Source organism: Misgurnus anguillicaudatus, chromosome 16, assembly GCF_027580225.2.
Source record: "Misgurnus anguillicaudatus chromosome 16, ASM2758022v2, whole genome shotgun sequence".
Classification (NCBI taxonomy): Eukaryota; Metazoa; Chordata; class Actinopteri; order Cypriniformes; family Cobitidae; genus Misgurnus; species Misgurnus anguillicaudatus.
The window spans coordinates 469,240-480,618 of NC_073352.2; the positions used below are offsets into that span (position 1 = coordinate 469,240).

Here is an 11,379-nt window from a genome sequence, read left to right on the forward strand (position 1 = left end):
GGCAACCGGAAGCGATCGCCGTTTTCCGGTTTGGTCACTTGACGTTCGACATCTAGCGTATTCTGTCCGACTTGTCAGATGTTTTTTTGTAGCTGGATATATAACATTTGTTGAGTCTAAATATTAATGAGGATACGGTTTTTGATAAATCAAATTTTATTGTTGTTCTTATAATCATTTAGGGGGTCGCTGTCCGATGAAACTCACGTATGTTCATTTTGCCGATTTTGAGATTTTTCGACAGATTGAATGTCCAGGTTCATTTCCATATACAGTATGCGTCACATACCTAAATAGCCAATGAAAACTTGTGAAATCATGTCATCTGATTTTCACGTACCCGTTTGGTGTCAAAGCTGTCAATCACGCCGCATATCTTCCGCCTGTGAAGCATCTCGCCGGTCTCGTAAAGTTTTATCGAAGCTGAGCACTGGATATAGCCGAATAAACATGACAATGACTTTCCTTCGAGGTAAACGTTTCCCCCGGACGCCAGACTAACATCTAGGAGTTACTTCATTACGGTAGGACTGTGCAAACAAAGTATCTGTCTAGCATTGGTAATATTTACGCTGGGGATGTCCCCACCACTTTTTGAAAGCATTTGGTTAAAATGTTCTGAAAAATCAAACGATGCTTAAGACTGGTTTTGTGGTCTAGTGTCACATATGTTGCGTTGTATGCTTATGGTGTGTTTTCTTGTACATATGTAATGAAATTCATTGTAATCATTTATTAAACGCGCTGCGGTTTTCTACGGTATGGTGCTTTGGCATTGTTCGGTTGAGCTGGTGTTGCAGGGATTGTTACGTGTGATGTGTGCATTCGACATTGTTGAGGGTTTATAAATTTATGCTGAGTATTTTCTTGTTGTTGACTGGCCTACGCTATGCCCATTTTTGATGCGCGTTATTCAATATTTTTCCCGTCCTGCAGTAATGTTTTTATAAGATCTTTTGTCCCCACCACTTTTCAACCCAAACTAACGCCCCTGTTGTGTAGCATTACCATGTCAGTGTATTGATTCATTGTCCCTTAATGGTTTGCAAGAGACATTTAATACACTTATAATTAATATTAAATAAAGTAAGCGTATTTAACCAAGACGTAGGCTATTTAATGAACTGAGCGTGTTCATCTGTCAATACGAAACGCGACTTTGGCCATTCTAATTAATGATCGGAAGAACGCGTATCGATCAAAGTTACTGTAAAATATGCACGCATGTCCATTTAAACTCAATTTTGGTCAAATGTGGATTATATCATGACACTGGCAAGAATATGGTTACATGTAAATATGCTGTACCAAGTATGACAACGCTACATTCAACTGCTTCTGATATACTGTGTTTTTTTCACTTTCTGAAAAGTTACCGTTTTGGACATACGTGAGTTTCATCAGGCAGCGACGATATGCTTCATTATACAGTATAATATTCACTAAATGTTAATGTGTTGGGACAGCATGAAGCTTAAAGGGTTAGTTCACCCAAAAATGAGAGTTATGTCATTCATACATTACATATGTACCCGTAAGACCTCCGTTCATCTTTGGAAACACAGCTTAAGATGTTTAAGATTTAGTCCAAGAGCTTGCTGACCCTCCATTGAAAATCTATGCACAGTTTACTGTCCATGTCCAGAAAGGTAATAAAAACATCATCAAAGTAGTCCATGTGACATCAGTGGGGCAGTTAGAATGTGTTGAAGCATCGAAAATACATGTTGGTCAAAAAATAACAAAAATTACAACTTTATTCAGCATTGTCTTCTCTTCCAGTCTGTTTTAAATGCGCATTCCCAAGACTGCAGTGACACTGCTGAAGTAGACGCATGCTGACGTGTTATCTGGTGTGCCCGAGCTTCGTTTACAGTCTGAGGAATTAGGACATCTGCGACATGCACACTTACGCACAATTAAAAAAATATAGCAATACCAAACACAAACAATGTAGAACAGCTTGAATACAGCATGTGTCTCCATCAGACAGTAAACGAAGCTCGGGCACACCAGATAACACGTCAGCATGTCTACGTCATCAGCGTCACTGCAGTCTCGGGAACGCAGGACTCAAAACAGATCGGAAAAGAAGACAATGCTGAATAAAGTTCAAAACATTCTAACTGACCCACTGATGTCACATGGACTACTTTGATGATGTTTTTATTACATTTCTGGACATGGACAGTATATCGTACATACATTTTCAATGAAGGGTCAACAAGCTCTCGGACTAAATCTAAAACATCTTAAACTATGCTTCTGAAGATGAACAGAGGTCTTACAAGTTTGGAACAATATGAGAGTGAGTCATTAATTACATTATTTTCATTTTTGGTGAACTATCACTTTAATGACTATATGAAATTGTTAAAAATATTTTATAACTTCCATTTGAAAAATTAGAAAAAGCCAGGGAGCCGCTAAAAAGCCGTAATACGGCTATAATCAGGTAAATATTAACTTATAATTGACGAGATACTGTAACTCGTTAATGACAGCGAGAGAGTTAAGTATATATAAAATAAATTGAATTGAATATGTGTATCTCATTTTAGACAGCTTAATTGGTTACCTATAGAGGGTAGACTTAAACATCTTAAATTAAAAATGGTACACAAGATATTTAATAAAAGAGCTCTTTTATATTTTAATAATTATTTCTCAAGGGTTAATGAGAAACATACTTATAATACCAGGCAAAGTCTTATGAATGTCACATTATACAATTTTAAGAATATGTATGGGCGTAGGTCTTTTCATTACTCAGGGGCTGTAGAGTGGAATAAAGTGCCTCTTAACATTAAATGCATTATGAATACAGGTGGTTTTAGCATGAAAGTTAAAAATTGGATATTAGGTGGGTTGTCTTAGACTAGAGTAGGTATGGTTTTTGTATATTGTAGGAATTTTATTGTGATTGTATTTGTTGGTATTCTGGAAAAGTTTTTAGATGATGTGGTTTATTTATTTGTAATGCCAATGCCCCTACTTCCTTTGCTCTAAAAGTGAGGTTGTATTTTACTTCAAGGACCACAATGGAAATAAGTTATTTTTAACTTTATTGTGTTATCCTTGACAAATGTGTTATTTCACTTTTTGTCCAATAAATCAAATCAAAAGTAAGTGATAAGGCTGCCGAGGTGTCCTGTTAAACGGTATTAAAGAATAAGGGGGAGGCAAAGCCTGACACTACTTTTGGTAAGTAACACTATACCTGAATATTGTTGAGGTCAGAGGGATTCCAAAGAAGGGTGGAGTCGTCATCACCACCATCATCACCATCATCACCAGCACAAATACCTCCAAACTGTACTTCAAAGTCTTCGAGAGACACATTGATGGCAAGGGCAATTTGGGAATCCACCTCATAACGACACTGGTCTCCAAGTTCATTTGACGCAAGCACATTAGAAACTGAAGGCAGGACTTCTATGTCGCTCATCTCACAAGGGGCTGGTCTTGATTGCCTTGTTGGTTCCCCAGTCTGATGGTAATCAAAGAAAAAAAAGGAAAAAACAGAACAAACACAGAATTATTACATAAGCTCACGTAATGCATGAGCTGATTTAAACTTTCATGTCTAGCATAACATAGCATGTCTTTATGGGGGGTCCATCTCTGACACAGAATGTAATTGGGGCAGCACTACACAGCATTTGTTGAAGACTGCACAACATATCTCAGATTGGGTAAATTTGAGTAAAAATGTAGACTTATATCTACTGGAGATTACGCTTTCATGAGTTGCCTGGACTGAGTCAGTAGGTGCTGCATCTGCATCTGAATCAGACAATTTCTCTAGAGGATCCTCTTTTGTAGTTTCAGTCCTTTTGGTTTTCTTCTGCAAAAATCAGCAGATCAGCAAATAATGGGATTTTACAACCATGGCACACTCTTTCTAACCTCATTGTGAGTTGGCATTTACAGTAGTGGATGGGTGGATGTCCAGACAGCTTTGCATACACTGCCTACATGTACAGTCACTGACAAAAGTTTAGTCATCTCTTTAGATATTTTTTTTTATTCTGATATTTAGCACTTTGAGTCTCGAGACAGGACCTATTGTCAAAATTTCGGTGTCCACCACTCTAGTTCATCCAAAACAAACCAGAAAAGAGACTTAAAGTGCCAAATACCAGGATTTTCCTTTAAGCAAAATACACAAACTTTTGGAGTTTTGTTGAGCAAATGTGGTAAATTTTCATAAAGATGTCATGTGTGGCCAGGCAGCAGCTTACGCTTTCATGAGTTGCCTGGACTGAGTCAGTAGGTGCTGCATCTGAATCTGAAGATTTCTCTAGAGGATCCTCTTTTGTAGTTTCAGTCCTTCTGGTTTTCTTCTGCAAAAATCAGCAGATCAGCAAATAATGGGATTGTACAACCATGGCACACTGTTTCTAACCTCATAGTGAGTTGGCATTTACAGTAGTGGATAAATGGATGGGTGGATGTCCAGACAGCTTTGCATACACTGCCTACATGTACAGTCACTGACAAAAGTCTTGTCATTCCTTTAGATATTTTGGATTTTAAAAGAAAATTCTGGTATTTAGCACTTTGAGTATATTTTCTGATTTGTTTTTCAACGAACTAGAGTGGTAGACACCAAAATTTTGACAATAATTCTCGTCTTGACTTTTTCACTCCTTTATAATCGTCTTTGACTGCTTCACAATGGCTGGCTATGGGCATGCACAAACATGTCATTAAAACAACCATTAAAATTATTTTTCAAAACTGTGCCACTCACCGAGTAGTTAACCTTTTAAGCGTCACCCACCCTATTGAGTTAAATCTATACTCTTGGAGCTTTCAAACAATATACAGTTTGTCATGATTAGATAATGAGAATAACATTGAAGTAAATGTAGTCATCCTGCTGGTGGGACAGTGATATTTAGCAGAAAATAATTTTTTTGAGGCACACTCTCTTCATAAATGAATCAATTACTCTCCCTACATAATTTATTTTATAAAACACTGTTGAAATGTCTATTCTGCAGGCTTAGACCTTTCCAACGATATATAGTTTGTAGTGATAGATTAAAATTTACATCAACAATATTAATGCAAACTTGGGTGTCCCGTATTCGGGACGGCGACGCTTAACAGTTTAAGTATATATCGCCAAAAAATCCCCACAGTTTCTCAAAATGTTTTTAAATGGTTTTTCACATCCAAAACATATCAAACCACAATATCAGCCACCTTTTATATTTCCTAAACTTTTTATATTTGGTACAGAAAATAAGTTTTGACCAAACCTTAAATTTCAAAAGTATACATCAATATTTTAGCTCAATAATCTATAAACCACATTGTTACCCAAAAATGTTTCAGTAATAACTCAGCATTCATATCAATCCCTTTATTTATTTGGGCTCTCTTTATTTTTAGGGCTCATTTCTTGGATACTCTAGCCCTTTATTTGTAGGGTGTATAATTCAGCCAGACTGTTATCCCTTTATTTATAGGGCTTATCTTTCATACTTTATCCCTTATAGGGTTTATCAAACATTCACCTTACACCCAGTAAGACAGCCACAATGACAGACCAAGGGAAACGCATGCACCACCCCCACTAGATGCAAAGTTTAAAGCACACTCACGTACTCACACACTGCAGCTGCATACATACACACTCAAACACAAATCATTAAACAAATAAACAATCGTCAATTCACTTCCCCGACATAACGATTTAAACCTTTACACGTTCTTTTAACTTCAAATTAAACCAAATAAACAATCGTTAATTCACTTCCCCGACATAACGATTTAAACCTTTACCCCTTCTCTTAACTTAAACCTCTACGTCATTCTCTTCCCCGACAGACGTAGCATATGCAACCTTGCATACAAACTCTTACGCGTTTTCTTTTACTTTCAAGTCACTGTGATCATCACCGCCAACTCATCAGTAAGTCAAATACAGATTCATGCATGCAAGCCTTAGTTAGATTGTAACCTTGAAATCAAAACCCAGTTCACATATATGGTTCTTAAATTTAGAAGAGCTTAAATTTCTCACCATGTTGGGCTATTCTGACAAACAACACAAACCTAATTAATAAGCAAAAAGTGCTTACCTTTTAGTATATGGCCATGTTGTTTGTGTTGTCCGTCAGGTTCGCCAGGTGGTGCGACTGTCCAGCCCTTTTTAATCCTGTTCGTGACGCCAAATGTTGTGGTTTTCCTTTTCCTCAAATAAAACAATCTTCAGTCTTAGGTTTTGATTTCAAAGATGGACTTTATTGTTAGCGAAATAAAGCCGTGAGATCTTGCAAGATCCACTGGCTGCTTCTTGTACCATGGCTGATATATATATGCTTTGGCTCCCTCCATCCCCATGCTTAGAACAATATAGGATTTGTAATATGAAGAACCACATGAGATTCCTCAGACCAGTGTCTCCTTCCCATGACCTATTTGACCCTTGGCTATTCATTATTCTAAAACCCTTTGTGCCCTTTGACATGAAACTATTTGACATGAATACACACAGCTGGTTCTTAAATACACACAGATGGTTCTTAAACTACTGCATAGTTGGATTATAATGGTAAACTCATGATGCACATATTGGGATTAAAATAAACTACTTCAGCTTCCAATCTTATATTCCCGGATTTGACTAGTGGCACGTGACGCCCGCATTCTTCATCTGGTGTGAGGTTAAACGCGTAGAGTGTATATCCGTGCAGAAAGGCCTCTCTATTGATAGACAGAGCTTGATTTTTCAAATGTTTTCCCGAAGCCAATGCTAGCTGGTAAAATTCCCTTACAGCAGAACCGCTGCCAAAGTCAGGCTGGAGATGCTTTGAAGGTGTCTGAATGTCATCAGAATAGACCGCTAAGAATTCCAAATTGTAGTTTTTAAATGTAAATGGGTTTTTATTATAAGCGCCTGTAAAGGCGTCATTATCAAACACTCTATGATACACCGATAAGGATACGTGCTGGAACTCTGTGAAATTAGTCCGTCCCCGAGCGACACGTCCGTTTGGGCAAACAAACTTCCAATAGGATAATTAATTACCCCCACAGGCGCTCCGGCGGCTATGTCTGTATCGTCAGGATTAGTAATTTTCACCCTCAAAAACAGCAATGTGTTATTTAAATTGATATAATCCTCTCCGGTTCCTGCTATAAAAAATTCCAATGGGGCTGTGTCTGATTGATAGAGCCGATAAAGGTGGTATTTCTACATAAGTATTTTTTCAATTGATGTCTGACTCAGAGGTACCGTGAATAAATCCAGTTCGGTTTAATGCACTCTTCTGACATATTGTAGCAGAGCCATGATCTAAAACATTTTTTAACTCTCTTTGCCGGGGTTTTTTTGCTGGTGCCTTACGCTTTACGACTGGTGATTTCTTTGCTGTACGGCATGCTTTCTTTGGTTTCTGGCCACTCCTTTTGGTTCCTGGTGGCCTATACGTATGTCTGCGTGACATTACCATCAAACCCAAACCGTCTTGATCGTGGTTGTTGAAAGAACCTGATATCATGTTGCGCATGACGGCTCTCCTGATTTTGCCAAGTGGTTGATGTCCTCAGGGCAACATTATGTTGACCCTGGGACAACATTTCAATCAACCAATCAGATTTCAGAATAAGTTTACAGTTTGTTTTAAGTTTAAGCTTACAACAAGGATTAGCTGTTTCTAGACCATTGTTTTTCCACTTATCATGTCCCTCTGATTTTAGGGTTTGGTTATGGTTAGGGTTTGGATTTGGGGTAGGTTTAGCTTTTATTTAGAAAAATGTTGTCCTTGGGTCAACACAATATGTTGCCCTGAGGACATCAACCACTTGGCAAAATCAGTTCGAGCGCTAATGACATCACTAAATATGTTTTTCGCCGCCGATTTAAGATGCGGTTTGGCTATGTTAAATCCCCGTTTCAACAGGGGTATAGCAAATCTAAACACCCAGCTAACAAAAAAAGGTCCCAAGGACGTCCCCTAAATGGCATCTGCGAACGTCCCCCGGACGTTATCGTGTAGGGTCCCGTTCCGTCGAGCGGACATCCGCGAGGACGTCCTCTGGACTATCACAAGGACGTTCGCAGGACGATCAGCGGACTTTCGGGACTTTTAGGGGACGTTCGCCTAAAGTCCTCAGCACGTTGTTTTATTTCATTACAACCAATGAAATCAGAGACGTGAAACATTGTTTACCACAAAGTTCTTTTATTTTAATTGAATAGAATCCTGTGCTCCGTGTTTGTTTGTTTGAGTGTGCGTGCGCGAGCTCCCGTGCGCGTGCCTGATCTCCCGTACGCGTCAGTCAAACGCGCTTCAGCTGCGTGTGTGTGCTGTCTGCTGGACTCCGATGTCAAATATTTCCGTGGTCTTCTAACCTAAAACAACGAAATGAACACATTTAAAAGTTAAGTAGTTATTATTTATTGGGGTGGTTTCCCAGACAAGGATTAGCTTAAACCAGGACTATGCCTCAGTTTAATTATGAAATATAACTTTAACACACATGCCTTACTAAAAACATTACTTGTGTGCATTATGATGTTAAACAAAGGGCACTGATGTATTTTAAGATTTCTCTGTCCTGGAAACCCCCCCGGTATGTTTAAAATGTCTTGCAAAAAATCTGTAGCAAATATTCAAAAGATAAAGGAAACAGAATTCTGTACTAAAACTAGAAAGCATGCACAACTCACTTTTACCTAGTATTTCATGCTTATGGCATTATTGTTGCTGTTACAGTTCACTCAAAGTAAAGGTGGGTAAATGTCGACATACAGTACTGTGCAAAAGTCTTAGGCCAGCATGGTACCATTAGATTTGTTGTTTTTGTATTTAGGGTAAACTCTCCTTCCACTTGAGCAATAGCAGGCAACTGCAAGATCTCTTAAACCTAAATGAAATTAAATCCTTATTCTAATCATCAAATGACTTAAGGCTTTTTTGAGGAGAATGAAGTCCTGAAGACGTGTTTCGTGCCAAGAGAGGTCACACTAAATACTGACTGATGTCATTTGAAGACATTTACTTCTGAAAATTGTTTTGTTTTTAATTGTGTGTAAGTTTTTCCTGTATTTTCTGTTTGTATCTTAATAGGTACCATCAACTGTGTGCTAACCATCATTTTTCAAAATATTTTCTTCATTATTTATCAAGATACTTCCAAAATATTTTTTCCTACTATGGAAGTCAATGTTAATGTATTTCATTATTTGCTCTACAAGCTTGCGGAGGTGATACGATGACGTATTAAACATCCTCGACACAACTGAAGGCACAACTTAAAGAGATAGTTCAATGAAAATTCTGTCATCATTTCAAAAGAGTCTGGCTGCAGACTCAGCCGCGCAGGCGCACTTTGTCACATGCACGATCAGCCGCACAGGCGCACTTTGTCACATGCACGCTCAGCCGCGCATGTGCACTTTGCAGCGGGTCGAATACGGAAATACTTCAAAATGCTGTCTACAAACTAAAAGCCCATGATAAAAGAACTTCATATTAACATCACCTGAAAATATATATGAAAATGAAAAGTACAGGTTGGCTGTAAAATCCTATTTTTAAAAGGTGGATATTACTTTTAAGAGTAACGTAAAGACTAATGGCTCAGGTCACGGCTGAAAGAAACTTTTTAGCTGAAAGATCTTGTGGAACATCTACAATAATGTCCTATTCACATTGTGAAACAATATTTCATAGCATTACTTCCAAGTACAACAATCTTTTTTCAATTTTCTATTTGACCAAATACTCTCAGATGCATGTCATCAACAACATTTTCTAAAAATGCACACACGTAAAACAAATAACAGTGTTTTGTGTTGTGAAACAATATTTCATAGCATTACTTCCAAGTACAACAATCTTTTTTCAATTTTCTATTTGACCAAATACTCTCAGATGCATGTCATCAACAACATTTTCTAAAAATGCACACACGTACAAACAAATAACAGTGTTTTGAAACAATATTTCATAGCATTACGGACCGTGTACTTTTGCGTCCATTCATTTTTCCTTTATAAAACATGATATGAAAAATAAAATATAAACGGTTGTTGTATTTTTTAAATGCAATATTAAATTTCAAAATTTAAATTCAAACTGTATTTAGAACATCCTACCCCCAAAAAAACAAATATTGATGTATTTTCTGATTTTTGTTTATGATTTTTGCACCTTTATTATACATTTAAAACTAAAATTAAAAAACACGATTATTAGCTATTTCACATTCAGACTTCTTTGGCAGTGATCGCAGTGCTTTGCTTCATGCTGTTGTGGATTTTTTAGTGATTACAAAAAATAATTTTCAGCAGAGGGTTCCATTGCCAAAAGATGACTTTATTGCATACAACAATAAGGCCGAGTTGGTGGCCAAGCAACTAAAGAGTCTTTTTCAGAATGCAACCTAATATACAGTTCTCTAAAAGTTGAAACCCCTCCCATGTAGTTGTTTTTAGCATGTTTTTATGTTTGACAGGTGTGGTAACTTCATTCCTTCCAAATGTCAGCCTATGCATTTTTAGCTCTGCTCTCAGTTACCATATTTTAAACCCTGCATACATTGCAGTCTTTAAGACTGCTAGTCTTCAGCTTACAAACATGAGACATACATACTTGCAAAACACATTTGAATCTGAATACCTTGTTCACCAAAGATACAGATCTGAATTAAAAAATCTTCTTCATTCCACCCTTTGAGACTTTCACAAGTCTCACCCAAAGTGCAACTTCATAATCCAGTTCAATTAAGTTAAGCTTAATCAATGGCCCAACTAAGCCATCTTTCCCTTACCAATGACTAAATCATGCTGCCGCACTTTGGTGGAGTGTGGAACAAATATCCTCTCCTTGGAGAAGGAAAAGAACCTGCTCCCTAATTTAACATACCATTCAAGCATGGGCCATATGATGTTATTGTAGTGGTTAAATCAGAACTTATATTCATATTCATCATAAGAGTGGAAATGAGTCAAAACCTTTTCAATACTTATTATTTTCATTATCTTTTTCTGATGTAGTATTACCATTTTCTAACTTTTGTAAAACCCATTTTTGATGCACTTTGTAATGTCCTATATGAAGTAACTTTTCATCTTGATATTTCAACATTAACATTTGTTTCAAAATAGTAAGTACACAGTCAAATAACAATCCATCCAATTAAAATCCTTACCCTCTGATAATTTGCATCATTTACCTTATACCTTTGATAATATTCATCCTTTAACCTATACCTTTAATCATTTGCATCATTTAACCTATAAATCATTTGACATACCAAAATATATCTTTGATAATTTGACAAACCAATCACCCATTTTCCTAATTTTAAATCACACCAATTCCACATTAAGATTCTTTCTTCCTGTATTAGTTG

The 11,379-nt window shown here is 37.1% G+C and overlaps 1 long non-coding RNA gene across 1 annotated transcript; it reads right to left on the reverse strand.

The window, feature by feature from the left end:
- Nucleotides 1-3,187: 3,187 nt before the first annotated feature.
- Nucleotides 3,188-4,477, reverse strand: LOC141350104 (uncharacterized). The gene is made up of 3 exons (XR_012358073.1): nucleotides 4,245-4,477; nucleotides 3,740-3,847; nucleotides 3,188-3,490 (listed from the first exon to the last, which is right to left on the reverse strand). It is a non-coding gene; the product is annotated as an uncharacterized lncRNA (long non-coding RNA).
- Between the last annotated feature and the right edge of the window lie 6,902 nt (nucleotides 4,478-11,379).